This window comes from Corvus brachyrhynchos, unplaced genomic scaffold, assembly GCF_000691975.1.
Source record: "Corvus brachyrhynchos isolate BGI_N302 unplaced genomic scaffold, ASM69197v1 scaffold14, whole genome shotgun sequence".
NCBI lineage: Eukaryota > Metazoa > Chordata > Aves > Passeriformes > Corvidae > Corvus > Corvus brachyrhynchos.
In genome coordinates this window covers 8,587,748-8,602,233 of record NW_008239110.1, presented here as the reverse complement: position 1 = coordinate 8,602,233, position 14,486 = coordinate 8,587,748, and the positions used below count along the sequence as shown (strand labels likewise).

At 42.1% G+C, this 14,486-nt stretch overlaps 1 protein-coding gene across 4 annotated transcripts in view; it reads left to right on the top strand.

Annotated features, from left to right (window-relative positions):
• The window catches only part of FYN (FYN proto-oncogene, Src family tyrosine kinase), a 79,047-nt gene that overhangs the window by 2,977 nt on the left and 61,584 nt on the right, over positions 1–14,486 (top strand). The window lies entirely within an intron of this gene.

The following is a 14,486-nucleotide window of genomic DNA, read 5'->3' as shown; positions in this document are numbered from 1 at the left end:
GGAAAAGGTCATGCAGCCTCTATATCAAAAATTCATAATGGATTTAAGAGCTGATTAGAGACATATACTTGAATGCTGGGAGGGGAATCTTGGCTGAATTTAAAACTCCCTCAGCTAAGCTGATGACAGTGTGAGAAGACCCTTCATTTGATGAGATTTCTGTAAAGCAGCCTTGTGGGTGTCAGAGCAGATATTCATGTGGCACTGTAGGTTTGCTTTGACCACGGCATGTGGAAGGCGGTCACAGAACGGCCACCCTTCCACATCAGATCCTTACACAACTGCAAGGAGTCACGAGAAGCCTGACTGATGTAGGACAGAAAACCTTGGGGTGATCTCTGTTTATTTCCCACAGTCACACTGCTCTTTGCCAGTCCACACTCCCCTGGAAGCTCTTGCCTGTTGTAACAGTTTTTGTATTTCTAAGTATGACTTGCACTGTACAGTTTGGGGTTCTGTCTGTGTCCATCTAGACCCTGCAGCTGGTTACAGCCATCAGGATCGGGGGAGGATAAAGCTGCGAAGTGAATTGAGGGCCTGCTGTACCATAAACCTGACCTGCATCTTTCTGTGCCGGGTGTGCCACCATGCACTCGTCCATTCCCTAGAGATTTCCCAGAAGAGCTGTGAATGCTTCAAGCACAGGCCTTGATGTTGAATGTGTGTCTCAGGGCCTGGGAGTCCATGGCTCTTTTCCCTCTGAATTTAGGCAGGGATACATTCCCAGGCTGAGGGCTTTTTGATGTTTCAGCTGAAATCTGAGATGCTTTGCTTCTATTTGCACACTTCTTTGTAGACTAGAAGCAACTGCACATCTTAAACAATGGTTTCAATTATTTCTAGTAGCTCAGATGTGTCAAGGAAAATTTGGATTTCGGCTGCTAAGATGCTCGTCTGCTATTTTGGTTCCCCCCCCCCCATATTAGAACAGTCAATTTTTTCTTCTCTCTTTATTTTAAGGAGAAAAAGAAAAAAAAAAAAGCAGGTAATGACTGCTTTGATTTTAAGAAATTATATAAAAACAAAATTTCAGCATCTTTACACATAGAAAATTTGTTTGCCTTTAGAAAGATTGTGATGCCCTGTTCATTCCTCAGTGTCCAATTTGTATGGTACAATTATTTATATCCCTGATGTCTACCAAAAATGCTATTGCATTTCTCTTGGTAATTCTTCACACTTGTCAGGTTTCTGACAGAAAGTGTTAGAGAGCAACTATGTATTATCTGTGCTCTCACTACAAAAAAAACCCTGACTTTTGCTTTATTACCTGTATTCTGCCATACCCACAAGAGGATTTGCCTGAGTCATTAGCTGTTTTCTGTAATTAGGGCTGACCTGGTGCATTTTGGTCCTATTTCTAGCAGCTTTTAGTTTTCTGAAGTCAGTAATTTGGGCACCGATGTGCCTCACAGTGTCCTCCTGTTACATATCTTCATTATCTGTTCCTATGGGCTGAAGATGATCTTTCTCCTTAGGAAGGAAAGTATGGGAAAGCACTTGAACATTTTTATATATTTGCGGCTTACCAAGCTTTGCTATGCTATGCTTGTAATTCCTTCAATTTTAGTCTGTTTCTTTTCTTCCAGTCTAATCCGTTCAGAAGATGTGCATGTTGATGCTGCTGGGTGTAGTAAATGTTAAATCTGGTCCATAAGATTTCTAAGGAATGTGGTTTATCCCCTGCCCAGAACTGCATGTGTCCAGTCCCAACCAGACTGGATTTAGTCTGCTTTCTGTGAAGCATTGTTATACTTGTGTTCAGTTTATTAAATCAGATAACCCTACAGAGCGAGGTTATGTTCCAGTCTCCTGCAGAAGAGATCTTTCTACTGTCTCAGTCTCTGTAATTTTCCTACATTTCACTGGTAATTCATTTAATATAGCTTTTTCTCCCTTCCTCCCTGCCAAGTTTGAGGTGATCCAATTGTTGGAATTACTCAGCAGAAGAGAGTTGATCTGTGGGCCATCTATGTGGATGTCTCTCCTGCTGTAGCCACTAGAGAAGAAATAGGGAAGGACAATTAAAACAGCAGATGGAACAGAGCACTTCACATAGCTGTATTTCCCAGCTCTCTTGGCTGGCTCAATGACAAAGATGTTTGCAGTGGATCATGATGTTACAGCAGCTGGAATATCCATGATAGATTTAGCAAGTAGTAAATCGGCTGTGTGTTTTTTTAAATCTAGACAATAAGCCTTCCAATTGCTCTGTTGAAAGAAAAACATTACATTTTGAAAATTCAGGTGTTGCTTTACGGAGTGTTACATCCATGTTGCTCTCTTCTGTATGTGCACTGGTGCAGTTGATGCAAAAGCTCTTGGTCCATCACACGGATGTGTTTCACACCTTATGTTCCCCTTCCTTCCCTTCAGAGAACTGGATACAAACACGTACATGATTCAGGGCCATCCAACCCTTTAGGAGCTCAGAATCAGATATGGAACAGCTTGCAGCCCGTTTCATGTCCAGCTCTGATCATTTAAAGTGTACGTGAAGCTTTGAGCAGGCAGGTGCCACCCAACTGGTCATGGGATCCTGGAGCATTGTAGGTGGGATCTCCAGGGAATTTAGTTGCTAGGAAGCATCACCTCCTTCGTGAGCTCGTGCAAATTAAGGTTTATTTTTTCAGAGGTTAGTAATTTAGTCTTGTTTGGGAGTTTACTGCGGAGATCAAAACACAAAAGATTTTGCCTTGACACCTTGCACATTTATGGTCCAAATCACAAAACCTCTTGAGCTGTTCAAGGAGCGACCAGAAGCTTTTCACATGAATAAATCATTCCAGTTTCCCATGCCTTGCTTCAGAATTAGCTTGAAAAATTTTGTCTGACGTCATGCCAAAAATCCAAAACGGCAACAAAGCAAGGGGAACAAAAAAGCCTCCCAGCAGACACCCAGCATGGAGAATATTGCCAAACTTGGGTCTGTTTGTGCCAAGTTTATAATCAGGCAGCAACAGGGTCTTAGTAGGTAATGCTCTCAACCCACAGCTAATGAGCCCCGCAGCATAGGGAGTGAGAAACAGTGTAGACAGAGTGTGATAATGCTGTGTGCGAGACACAGATCATATCTGGGAATAAAAAGAAAGGAGAGCAGGATCTCTGGGCATCAGATAAGGCCATTTCTGTGGGTATTACTCTTACTAAAGGAGTAAGTGTTGTAATGACAAATAGATCTATAGATATAGTGTAAGGCATGCGGACAGATGTAGATTTTCCTGACCTAAGTGTGCTGTATTTTGCAGTACAGCCACAGCGCTTCTTTTCTTCTATAGTTTCTTCTATGAAATACAGGAGGAGGGAGATGGTTAAAGTAATTTTCTCAAGATTAATTCTGCCTCATCAATACTTCATGGATTTAATAGATTTTAGAGTTACAGTCATTTGGGAGATTATTTTATCATCCAGGTTCAGTGGAGGTTGCTGAAACTAAGTGCAGGACAGAATGCGTGTGTCTGTGATACAGGATGCTGTGGTATCAAGCTTTAATTACTATGGGATTTGTTCAGGAGATTTCTCTGTGCTGTTTGTGAAGCTTTATGTTGGGCACTAAATACATTGCATATAGGCAAGTGATCTCTTCAACAAGAGTTTGGTGTGGATCTCTAGGCACAAGTGTCTGTTTCCGTCTCGTAGCATAAGCACTCTGCTGTAGTTCTTCATCTCTCATTATGTCTCCCTCTTGTTTAAATGCTCATCTGGCACAAACGTAATGAAACTACATATAAAGGATCATGAGGAGGAGGAGAGATCTCATTTCAGATTACCAAAGCTGAGTATTTTGGGACATTGATGTCCATATTTCAGACATTTATATTATCATTTTGCTAAGCTCAAAGATAAAAGAAAGCCTTGGACACAATCCAGAAAAATCAAGAACAGAAACTAGTGTAAAGATCATGCATTAATGTGTGTCTTGAGAATGCCTGCAGTGCTGTATCAAAATACCCATCCCTAAATAAAAATTAAGATGGGCGGATCCCGGTGCTCAATGATGGGGGAGATTACTGCTTGAGGTGTCACACACCATTAGCTGAGGTGGAAAGCTCTGTTAGGGAGTGCTCTGTGTTGTTCTGCAGCTGCCCTGCTAGCAATGGGAAACAACATTTGTGGGCTCCAAGGGATTCTCTGCAGCCTTCACTGGTCTGGAATAGTCAGCTCTTCCCAAGACATATGATCAGGGAACTCACTGATGGTGAATTTTAGAAAATATCCAGCAAGCTTAAATTCATTACAAGTTTGTGTTTGTGTTAGCTCTGAAAACCTCAGAGCTAACAGAGGGCTTATACAGCCTTCTCATAAATAGCATTTTGTCCTGTTGACCTTTATACCTGTTCAGCACCCACCTATAGGAGTATACCTAATATAGAAAGTCATATTGCTGCTATTGTTTTTAAGAAGAGAAAATAATAAAAGATTCAGCTGTGTAAATGTCATTCCTGCCCAGCCCATTTAGTATTACAAGACAGGGAGAAGTCTGCTTTGAAATTTTCCCTCTGGCAAAAACTTGAAAAGCCTTGAATATTGTGTGCATCCTTGATCGTGTCATGCAACAGTAGTAGTGAAAAATACAAAATCTACTATCTCATTCTGCTAGGGTTTTGAATGCTGTGCTGAGTGCTGAGCACTAGTCTTCCTAATCTAAAGGTGGTGTTGAATCCTGTAACAACCTTTCAGGAAAGCTATGACATAGCCTCCATCACGGAAACATGGTGGGATGGCTTGCATGACTGGAGTGCTGCAATGGATGGCTACAGGCTCTTCAGAAGGGCCAGGAAAGGAAGGAGAGGAGGCTTTGCGTATTAGGGAGCCTTCAGACTGTACAGAGTTGAGGATAGTGACAATAAGGTGTGGAGCACATGTCATATGAGGAGTGGCTGTGGGAGCTGTGTTGTTCAGCCTGGAGAAAAGGAGCCTCAGAGGGGACCTTATCACTCTCTACAGCCACCTGAAAGGAGGTTATAGCCAGGTGGGGGTCAGCCTCTTCTTCCAGGCAACAAGCAATAGGACAAAAGGACATAGCCTTAAGCTGCGCCAAGGGAGGTTTAGATTGGACTTTAGGAATAATTTCTTCACAGAAAGGGTGATTGGGCATTGGAATGGGCTGCCCAGGGAGGTGGTGGAGTCACCATCCGTGGTGGTGTTTAAGGAAAGGCTGGACGTGGCTCTTAGTGGCATGGTCTAGTTGAACATGGTGATGTTCGGTCATAGGTTGGACTCAACAATCTCAGAGGTCTTTTCCAACCTGATTGATTCTGTGGAATTCTGTGATTCTATGATTTCAGACAGCATTGATTTACCAACATAAGTTTTGTGCTGTTATTTAATCGAACTGCATTTCTTACCTTGTATTTTATTTTATGCAAAATCATGATAACTATCCAGGCAGAAGGATAAAAATAGCACGAGACATTTTAGATTCTTTGTAAAATTATTAGTTAAAAATAGACATAGATGTTAAATAGAATCTGAAATGTTAACTACTTTGATCCCTGGCTAACAAACATTCCCATTCATGCAGTTAAGATGCTACATAGAAAGAAGACTCCGTGTGAAAGAAACGTCAATTGTACATGATAGAAACCGGATTTTGGGTCATCTCTTGTCCTCTTTTGCTGCTTATCAAAAGTTAAAAGTGGAACCTTTTCAGTGGGAACCTACAACAAATTAAAGTGCGGTATGCTTTAAGCTACTGGTTGCACTGGTCACCAGTATCTGTTACTGTGAGGGGTGCTGCGTCTGGTTAGCTGTAATTGGACAAAATCATCAGTCTGGGAAAGTCCTCCTTTTCCATGATATTTGTTGCTTGTGCATGACACTTAAGAGTTTTTGTCCATTTTTTCCTCCTCTGCTAATTCCTCAATATTAGGGAATTAGTGTCTCTCTGCATGTCATTTACGATCAAACATAATCCCCTTTCCCCCTATCTCTTTCCATTTACATCCTTTGATGAGAAATATTTAGGCCACTACATGTCTTTATTCTTGTCAGACAGAGGTTGATGAAAGATCTGTTACATGAAATTCTGCGCTATCTCTAGAGCAGGGTATCTCAAAATACATGCTTAGACATATAGAAAGCAGAGACTGACAGCTGGTAGATGGTGCAGACTTCTCACTGTTTTCTACCATGGCCATTATGCCAAATGTTTCAAAACACAGGGAGACAAATTTGTGTACAAGTGAAGGGGCATATTTTTTGGCAGGGAAGACAATGCAATATCCACTGTCCTATTTCTAAGATACTCTTTATGACCATTTTGGTATCTGCTAAATGCCTTTGTAGAAGCCCAAGATCATTCCATTAGCTTTTTTAAATGATTTTTTTATCTTAAGTTTTGCCCTCTAACTGACTGTAATTACACAGGGAAGCTTAGTTTGAGTCTAACCACTGGCTTTTTGTGTGTCATTAGATGGTGTTGGGGGATTATCGGGCACAGTTGTAAACTACAGTATATGTCTTCATTTTCTTTTTTGGATTAGACTGTTTATAAGCCAAGTGTTTCAGATGACAGAGAGAGAGCACTAGTCAAAGCTGACAAAGCAGAAGGAAAGCTTGTGTTGAACTATACGAGGTTGTTAGCAGCAGCCTTTTGCTCACCCCAAGGAAGTAGGAGCATGCTGAAGACACAAGCTACATTACTAGTGTAGAACAGAATTCTTACGTGTTGATACTGAAGTATTCATCATTCCTGTGTAGGTGCAGCATGTGCCTTCCATGTGTGTGTCACCCTGAACATGTGGTGTTGGTGTTACCCAGACACAATTACTTGTCTGGTCATGTGTGTGGAATATGCCATTGGTTACTGTCAGCAGTAGCGAATCTTGCACGGAACTGCGGCTCCTGTCGTGCTCTGAGCAGTTTCATGTGGTTTATGCTCAGCAAAAGATGTAGCACCCTTCATCTAATATCTTGTGCAGCAGTGTGCAAAGAGACTATGTATTACATAGCAGGCAAAAAGCAGCCCAGCTTGAAAACACTTCAGAAGGTGGATGGGTGTTGGGAAGAGCTCTGAGGAAGGAGCTCCGTTTCCAGGCAGAGAGAGGAAGCACTTGAGCTGCTGGCTGTGCACAGCCAGTGTCTTTGGGAAGAGTTCATGTTCACATTGGTTTTGTTAGTTTGCTTTTACCATCCAGTTTAGGTCCCCATACCTACATCTGCTTTTATCTATACTTTTCTGCATGTGTGATTTGGGTGAATGGATATGAGGCCTGAATTTTAAATTTTGTGGGAAACACAGACCTGTTACTCTGGTGCTGCAAGACCCCTTCTACAGCACTTCTAAGTTTCCAGAAATCAAAAGAAAATAATGAATCAAATGAAAATTTTGAGGCATATGTTTGAGACAGCATTGAAAGTCATTTGTATTGCAGGGGACTTCTAAGTGCTGTATGAAGTATTTCTGTTATTTAACATCAATAGTTTCTATTACTGTATTAAATATTTCCCTGGTTGTGCTTCTGATTAAAGAAATAAAAAATTCCTAAGCTGTCACTTTTAACAACCTCTTCGTCTCTAAGAAAACTCTTGGTCAATACTGTGAGAGTCCAATACCATTCCAGGCCACCATCCTGCTTCAGCAGGTTTTTTTGTAAGAATGCTGCTGTGTGGAGGGGTTTTGTGTCAAGTTATCAATACTGTTCTGCTTCCACTGTAACCAGTAATTCTCATGGTATTTTTTTTTGCCCAGAATATTTCTCCTATTTTTGAAGCTACTCATAAATGTAGTCAATGTCTTGCTTGGCTCTTTTGAATCTCTTAAGTCTGGGATAAATTCCAGGAGCTTTGTGGTGTAGCTTTAGGCTCCTCTGGGTTGGAGATGCTTCTACTTGTCTCCCAGACAAGAACTTTCCTTAACTATTTAAAACAAGAGAGGAAAAAAAATAACAACACAAAAACAAAAACAAAAAACCATACAAACAAAAAACCAAAACAACAAAACCACACCAAGAACAGGTAAAAGCACAACATAAAACCATTTTCCTGTTCCAGGGTGGAGAAAGAAGACACCCCAGGCACATCTGGCAATTAGTTGTATATTTTCTTCAGGTTTTTAACCAGCTCTCATAGAAATCTGGTTTTTGATGGACAGTTCTCTAATGATGATGGACAGTGAGAGCAGCAAATTTAATGTACTCTGCAAGTCAGGGATGGGTGAAGTACCAGAAAACTGTGAAAGTCTGAGAGAAATGCCCTTGGAGCTTGCTTTGTCTGCTCACAACTTCCCTTTCTTGTATTTAACCAGTTTGAGTCCAGGTTGTCTGCCCTAGGCTCCTCTGTGTCAGTGGTGTGGGCGAGTGTGAAGGGAGCAGATTTTTAAAATATTTTTCTTTTTTTTTTTATTTTTTTTATTTTTAACCCAGAGCACATGAGCAAAACAACAGGCTGTATGCCAGTTGAAATGATGGTGGTTCATGCAAAGTGTCAAAGTAGCTGTTGGTGCTGTCAGAAATCCGTTCTTGGTTAGTTTGGCAAGACGTAAACTAGCAAGTGACTTTTCAGAGGTGCTTCTGTGATTGGGTGGCACATAATGACACATTACTGTGTTAACAGGCTTGACTGTAGCTTGCTTGACATGTCCAGCAACCTCCAGTTAATCTTTCTGTAATTTACAGAAGTAATTCCTTCTGATGTTACATGCTAGTATCCTGCAAGAGTCTGGAAATATCTAAGCCATCCTAATCCATTTGTTAAATTTTATAGGTGTTGCTTATCTTATGATTAAACAAAATACTGAGAAATTGGATTCTTCAGTGGAGCCCAGTTAAATCTTTTGCAAGGGCTGCTAAAGCTTGCAAGTAGAAAGAACTGACACTGCAGATGATTTAAATCTGTATTATCTCATCAGTGGGTAATTTACAAACCCCACTTATTATGTAAATGTATTCAGTAACCAGAAGAAGGCTTAAGTATGTGAGAAATCATACTTTTATGTGCTGTAAGTCATCTCACCTGTGTTATGTTTGTTCTGGGTGAAAAACACTGTCTGACTGTGACTGGGAGCCTCTCCAGGGATCTCATCCTCAAATCTGCAATGCTGTGATTTACAGGAACAGCCTTGTGATGCCTCTTGAACCTTTTAGAGCTTCCTGTTTCTTTCTTGGTCTTTCCAGGACTAATATAATTTTAGCTACTTCTTAGCAATTAGATTAGGCACAGGCAATTTCCTTGTAAAATTGCCTGAGTAGGTTCTTCCATAAACTGTAATAAACTTGTTGTGGCTCAGCAATGTTTGGCAGAATAATTAAACTGGACTTCAGCACCACAAATAGGTTTGTAGTTGAAAAACACAGATCTGCTCAGGTGCTTGTTTGAGTTTCTATAAACACAGTCTCTGTCATGGCCATATGTGTCTTCTATTTGTGGTTTCTGCTGCAATCTATGCATCCTTCACTCTGGAGAATCATGTTTTAAGTACATTGGATGATAAAGCCCTTGTGCCTCTTATCCCACAAATGTGCCAAGATTAGATGGTTTCATGTTGATGTGTGCCATGTCTGTCTTTGGTGTTTATTTTAAAATAATATCCGTGATTGTGTTTATTTTAGAATCATTTATTTTAAAACAATACTCTTGAATGTTCAGGGATCTTAAGACAGAGGAAAGAGAGCATTTAAAGATTTCTTAAAAATCAAGAATCACCTTTGTGAGCATCTTTCCAAATAAGCCTGACAACTGTACAAACCTGACAATTTCTTTTTCATGCAAGGGCTGTATTGATTTTGTGCAGCATGACACGTTCTGCTAGGTTTTTGTGCAAAAGAAACTGTGCTAACCTCCTGCCCCTTCCCCTATCAACCTCATCACTTTCTGACTGCATGTGTCTGGTGCCCCTGCAGCTATCCCCATAAACACAAATGCCCCTTTAAACATCATTTCTCAAGCATTTTCCTTGTCGTTTCAGAGAGCACATAGAAAGCAGAGTGTCCGTGTTCACGCAGAGACATACCCTTACATTTCCAGCCAGTAGTCTGATTGCTTAAAAAAAAAAATAAAAACCCACCCATGGGTAATTAGTACTGTGTGTGTAGTTAATCGATTTAAAGTTAAATGCCAATGGTGCTGCTGAAAGGTCGTACTAGGTTTTGTTATTGCTTTGAAAAAAATCTGGTTTAGTGAAGACCTCTGATCTCTGAGAAGGGACATTGGTTCTTTGTGCACTGCCTGCAACAGAAGAAAAGCTGGGGGTGCAGTTTCCACAAAGGATGCTGTAAATTTTATTATCACCTAGATCATGGGGTTTTGTGTTGATTTTAAGGGAGAAGCCCTTCAATGTAAGGAAGCAGCTGTATCTTCTTACTCACAGCAAACGGAGCTGGTGTGCCAGTGGTCTTGTGGGTGAGATAGGAACCTCATCTCCTGCTTCCTAGTCCATCATCCTCATCATTAGATGATTCTGCCTCCCAGGCAGACTGATTACTTTATATTTTCATTCATTAATGATTTATCAGACAGCTCCTCCCCTAAAGGCTCATCTCCTCTCTTATACTCACAGCCCACACGCAACCAGCAACATGTAGCTGCCAGCTGGCACTCTGGCTTTGGGAGAGCAAGATGCTGGTAGCTCTTCCTGCATCTCCTTCTGCCCCCTCCTCCCCTCCCTTCCCAGCTGCTCTGCTCACCTGCCTGCTCCTTGGTGGCTTCTTAGATTGCACCCAAGCCATGAAATCTCCATGTGTCCTGTCCTCCTATGCCCTCTCTCCAATCTGATTGTTTAAGGTGCTTTTCCTAACTTTTTTAAATTAAAAACAGTAGAAAGAGAGATGAGGTGACCCCACTTGTAATGCAGCCGTGCTTGTGTCTCGGTTAGAGAGGGTTTGCTCAGTGGTGACTTAGATTTTAGTAGAGAAGCAGGAGTGCTGGGGGGAGACTGAGCAAGCTGTCTCTGTGAGCAGGAAGGCGTGGGTTGGCAACAGTTTCAGGTTTTGCTATCAGGTGCTTGGCACAACAGCTCTGTTGAAATCCCTCTCCAGTTGTCTGTGTGAGAGAGTGATTTTTATCACATTGCTAAAGATTAACTCTATTCTTGTTCTCTGTTCTGCTCCCAGGAATCAGGCATGCTCTGACGTCTGGGAAAGAGAGTCCAAATGAATTCTCATGATGAAAGGGGGGAAAATCCAGAATTGTTTGCTACTGTCCAACTTGTCCACTGCAGGCAGGTGGTGACTGAGAGCAGTGGGAAAAAGGGCTGCAGGACAGGAGGAAAAAACTATAAGCTAGGAGAAAAGGAATAAATGAAATTCCCTTGAGTCATTTATACATGAATGTATAACTCTTGAGTGCTTAATCTACTCTTGGCAAGTGGTGACTGATAACTAATTTTCTCTCTTCCCTCTCCCACACCCTCCCAGCATCTCCAGAAAGGACATGTGACAGGACTAATAAATATCATTATTTTAACAGGCTAAAATGGAAATTATGGATTAGAAGTGCTATGGATGCCTCGGTAGAGAGAAACTGACTGTTCCTAAGACGCCTAAAGTATATTTTCACTTGCACTGTTTTTGAGATCTTTCTGAATTATTCAGGCCCCTCCACTTACCTCTTTGGCACAACACTTTTAAGTAAACCAGTGTTGAAGGCATCAGTATCCAGTTGAGCAGCCTTGTTGCTCCTACTGCTTGAGGACAGCTAAAGCCTGACACTGAGTGAGCTCAGGCTTTCGGGGAGGTCTGGGTCTAAATCTAGATTGGATTACCTTTACTCTGGGTCTCTGAGTTGGAGCTTTGTGCTCTGTTTTAAGGAAGGAGATGGAAGGTGAAGGGGAGTTCAAGCTGACACACATAATGGTGCTGCAAGACCGATCAATTTGGATGCCTTTGGCTTTAGAGCAGAGAGAGGTGCGTGAGAACAGTAGATGGTTGTGTTCTTTATGCAGCCAGGTGTCTGAAAAACCGGTGTCAGCTGTGAGGGTGTAGGAACTCTTGCTGCTCTGTGGTCAGAGGAGGCTTCAGGGCTCCCACGGAGGGGGTGGAAGGCCATAGCAGGGCTCTGCTCACACAGGCTGAGGGGAGAGTGCATTGTACGGTGACTCAGGTCAGAACAGGGGGAAAACCAAGAACAACAGCAAGTAACTTATTTCAAGGGGTAGTCTGTGAGCAAAACAGGGACTTGGAACATGGGTCTTGCACGCCTCTAGACCAATGACACAGCCCATTGCTTGCTGCGAGACTGGTGCATTCTGGAACTGTGGATGAGGATGGCAGCCGAGATGGATAAAGCACTTCATTCTTTAGCAGGTGTGTCAAAACTTCTTCCAGGTCTCTCAGTAAAACCTGTCAAACCTGGCACACGACTGTCATCAGAGCTACGGGCTTGTTGCCAGAGGAGATTCCCGTCAGTAAAGCCGAGTGTAAACTTACAGCACCTGACTACTTCATTCTCTGTTCTCTATATGTGGGGTGTGTTACCTTGTGCATAGGGTGCATTAAGTGTGCAAGAAGTTGCTGTAACGCAAAGAGTGTGCTCTGAATTTCCACCTAGTGCTAACTGTCTTGGGTAAAGCACAGTTTACCAAGCAGTTTGGTTTTTCTTGCATCCCATCTCTTAGCTTTACCACTTGGATTGGAGCACAGGACCTAAAAAAGAGGGAATTTGAACCACACCTTTTCCCTGCAAAATGTGGACTCTGCTTTTGTTACCTTACTGAATTGTTGCATTTGTCTCCATCTTGTAGAAGGAGTGAGAGAAGGATTTTTGTAAGTGCAGCAGGTCTTTTTATGATCTGGCAGAATCACAAACTGCTGTGGTTAGAAAGGGCATCTGGAAATCATCTGCTCCAACTCTCTGCTCAAACCAGGGCCAACTTAAAGTTGGTGTCTCAGAGTCATATCCAGCTGGGATTTGCATATCTCCAGCAATGGAGACTCTACAGCCTCTCTAGGCAACCTGTGCCAGTGTTGAACACCCTCACAGTACAAAAGCTTTTTTGTCTTGTTTAAACAGCATTTCCTGTGCTTTAATTTGTGCCGATTGCCAGTCGCTGGACACCACTGCAAGGTCTTGCCTCGTCTCATTTACTGCCTCCCATGAGATATTTACACACATTAATAAGATTGTCCTGAGCCTTCTCTTCTCCAGGCTGAAGAGTCCCAGCTCTCACCCTTTCCTTATAGGATGGTGCTCCAAACTCTTAACCATCTTTGTGGCCCTTTTACTGGATCTGCTCAAATAAGTCCATATTTCTTCTGTACAAGGGAGCCCCAAATTTTCAGGAATCCCTGAAGTGAATCCAGCACTCCAGTCATGTCTTACCAGTGCTGAATACAGGGGAAGGGTCATATTTCTCAACCTGCTGAAAGTGCTTTTCCTAATGCAAGCCAGGAGGCTGATGGCCACCTTTGCCATAAGGGAGCATTGCTGGCTCATGTTCAACTTAGTTTCCAGTGGGACACTCAGATTTTCTCCTGCAGTGCTGCTTTCGAGCTGGACAGCCCTGGATTGCCTGAACCCTGCTGATTCAGGTTGGCATTTTCAGCTTTTTCTCGTGTTTAATGTGTCTGTGGTAGCTATTTCTTTGTGCAGACTATTTGGTCATTTTACATAATTAAACTATTGAACTAATTAAACTATCATCCTGAAATCGTGTCCTGTGGAAAGCAGTTCGCAAAAGAAGGCTCGGTGAGGCTTGCACCAAAATGGAACGTGTAACCCACCTAACATATTGGGGTTTATTTCCTCCCTTTTTCTCACGCTTAAATGTAAAATAAGCATTATACTGAAGGAACCAGGCAAAGGCTAATTTGCCTCATTTGAATGTGAAAAGGAGCCCACATCCTTCCTGTGCCCTGCGAAGAATGCAGAAAGACTTCACAGAGAAAACAGATGTACTAATATGTATCACTTGTTGGGGGCAGGGGGAATCCAGGGTGCTGCCATTAAAGCAATGCTGAACTCTTCTCTTTTGCTTACGTTTGTGCTCCTGGCATCTGAAAAACTGCTCTGAAAAAAATACATACAAAAGGAAACATGGAGCCTCATTCTTCATGCTTCAGCTTCAGGGAAGATGGTTAAGTGTCCAAATGCAAACAAAAAGCAGAGGCTGCAGCCCAGGCGTAGGGAAATCTCCTGCATTTCAGAGACAATATTGCCTTGCCAGAAGAATACACTACTGACATCATAAACAAAACAAACATAACTTTTGGAAGTATCCCTTGATTTTATTTGTATTTTATATACCTCTCTTAACACGTAAATATGAAAGAGTTAGTCATGTTAGCTCACGAAAAATGCAGGATAGAGTGGGGAGTTTTAATGGTCTGTTGGTTTTTAGCATGGGAGATAGAGAACAAATGAACTTATTTCTACAGCTGTGCAATCCAAGTCAGAGTTCTGTCCTTCCCTGACCCATCTGTTTATCGCTTTCCAAGAACTTTGGCATTGAGCAGTTAGCACTGACTGGTCAGCTTGTGAATCTGCTGGTGCTCATAACTTCCCAAATTCAGCAACTTGCCTGATGCAGATTTGGCCCTGTAGCAGTATAG